At 48.1% G+C, this 2,703-nt stretch overlaps 1 pseudogene; it reads left to right on the plus strand.

The window, feature by feature from the left end:
- Window positions 1-427: 427 nt before the first annotated feature.
- On the plus strand, window positions 428-1,752 carry LOC123089497 (zinc finger protein STAMENLESS 1-like; annotated as a pseudogene).
- The last annotated feature ends 951 nt before the right edge of the window (window positions 1,753-2,703 follow it).

The following is a 2,703-nucleotide window of genomic DNA, read 5'->3' on the forward strand; positions in this document are numbered from 1 at the left end:
AGAGAGCTCTTTTGATCCCGAGCACATATGCTCCCTCATGTAGAGTAAAATTCAAAGTCATAGTAAAATGTCATTTTTTTTGAATTTTCTTGTGATAAATATTGATGAATATTTCAACTATGTGCAAATTTTTGTGATGAAATGACATTCGTGGAGGCCATGAAAAAAATTGATATTCCAAATGCTTCCAATAATTGTCTTTTCGAAGCATCATTCTCTTTTTTGCCAGACCTCCATAAATGTCATTGAAATTTTGCACGCGGGTGGGTGAAAAATTCATCAATGTTTATCACGAAAAAAATCAGAACTTTTGATGTTTTTAAATTATTTATTGAATTTTACTATTCATACAGGAGGGTATGTGCTCGGTGATAAAAACTCTGTCCCGAAATATATGCATCGGTTCTTGGAATTTTGTTTTGAGCAAGCGCCCCACCCACAGTGAGATGCTGGCCTCTTTGTGAACCATAGCCTAGCATAACTTACTGCAGTACAGTGGCACCTCTGTTTCCTCTCGCTTGGAAGGATTCGGCAACGTCGTTTGGGGGTGGAATGGGGATTCAGAGCATTATTTATATACCCATCAAATCAGATCTCATTCGCACGTGAGACCACAGTAGCACCTGCCTGAGCTAAATTGAAATACATATACTTCGATTCGATGGAGAAGGATCTGTGGTTCCAGCTGCAGGCGGCGGAGGCGCTGCAGGATCTGTCGCTGGCGTTGGCGCCGGCGGGCAGCAGCCAAGACCGGAATCGGGACGAGGGCCTGGTTCCGATGGCGCGCGTGGACGGCAAGCCGGTGCGGCTGTTCCAGTGCCTCTTCTGCGACAAGACGTTCCTAAGTCGCAGGCGCTAGGCGGCCACCAGAACGCGCACCGCAAGGGCCGCCTCGACGGCCTCCTCTCCGACCCCTACCACAACGACGGCCCATTCGGTGGCGCCGCCGTCGCGGCGGCGTCCACAGAGCCGTCGTACTATTTTGGCACCTCCATCGCCTCGCACGGCGGCGGTGGCGTGGCGGCGGCGCCAACCGCCGGTGCCTGCAGCAGGCCAGAGAGGAGGGGGTCGGGCGGCGGCGCTCCGCGCTTCGCGGAGCACGCGGTGCCCCTGGACCCATACCCTGGACGCGACGGGGTGGTGGGCTGGCCATGGGCCTGCGCCGCAAGCGGCGCCGGCGAGGCGTTGGACCTCGAGCTGCGCCTTTAGCTAGCGTCGCCTCGCTGGCTGCTGTGCTGCCACTCGTATCGCACAGGTAATGTTGTCATCTGGGGACACGATACCTCTTTTCCATGGTCCCACCGTAAGCCTATGCATGCTACTCCCTCCGTCTGAAAATAGTTGTCATCAAAATGAACAAAAAAGGATGTATCTAGAACTAAAATACATCTAGATACATCCCATTTTATTCATTTTGATGACAAGTATTTTCGGACGGAGGGAATAGGCGATTAAAACTGCACTGCGGTTTAGACTGAGATTTCCCGAGTATACTGAGATTTCCCGAAGATGGTGGTGAAAGGAGGAAGCACGCGACAAACATGGATGAACTGCTAGAAGAATTGCAATGAAACAATCCAGCCATTTCTGGATTATAATATTAGTGATCTAAATGCTCTTATGTTTCTTTCCGAAGAGAGTACATGTTTACTGCCTATTTGCGTATTTTGCTGTGACGAACTATGTCTTTTTGCGTAAATTGCCCATGCGCCGATGCGCGCACTGTATTTATGCTTGTATCTTTCTCAGAGTCTCCAAATTATGTATTCTGATATGGATTCATTCATTTGTTAAGTACTTCCTCTGGTTTATAATGTAGTGCGTCCATGCATCTCAAAATCTAAGTTTGATCGTAAATTTAACCAACGAAATCAATTGCGGCGTAAACGCCCTACATTATGGAATGGAGGGAGTAGGTTCGCACCTAGCTTAACCGTGCACATGTCGTCGTCGATGGAACTTACGGCCACGTTCTTTTTGTCGCGTCACTTCGAGCATAGGTACGTAGCACTAGCAGTACGACCAACGAACCAAAAAACTAAACAAGCATACTCTCTGCTGCTTGATTTGGTAATAATTAATAATAAAGCAGTACGAGTAATACGAGTGATGAGGTTGCCGCAAGCCAGCCAGCCAGCCGATCCCTTGCTCCACCCATGCACCATGTGATTCGAGGACTGCTACAGTACAATAATATGCCACAAACCCGTGCAAGTGGTGTAGTGGAATGACTCAGAGGCCAGGGCCGACGATAAGAGCCCTCGATGCTCTCCATGTCGCCCTCGGCTAGCTGTTTGTTTAGCTAGGACTTAGGACCGACATGCTGCTTGGACAACGAACATGGGTTCTCGCCTAGAAAACCGTTGTGCCGTAGCACTATGAGAGGAACGGTATATTTTCTGATTAAAAGTGCCTATAAACTTGCGTTGAATCTCAAATGGCGGAATGAGGATCAAGGGCAATTTAGTGGCAGTGCGAATGGATATAGAAGGCTTTGGAATGCTAATGCCTCGGGAAATTAGAGTTTTTTGAGTTGTTCGCCACAAAATTATCTTAGGTGTTTGCTCTATCTGTGGTGTGAAAGAAGACGGTGCGTGCCATGCCATTGTGTCTTGTAAGAAGGCTTGTGAGCTGCATATGTCTGAGAAATGTTTGGGATTTCCTTGGGGAAGAGATTTTTCTATAATCCACCGTTACTAATTT

This window comes from Triticum aestivum, chromosome 4B (genome assembly GCF_018294505.1).
Source record: "Triticum aestivum cultivar Chinese Spring chromosome 4B, IWGSC CS RefSeq v2.1, whole genome shotgun sequence".
Taxonomy (NCBI): Eukaryota; Viridiplantae; Streptophyta; class Magnoliopsida; order Poales; family Poaceae; genus Triticum; species Triticum aestivum.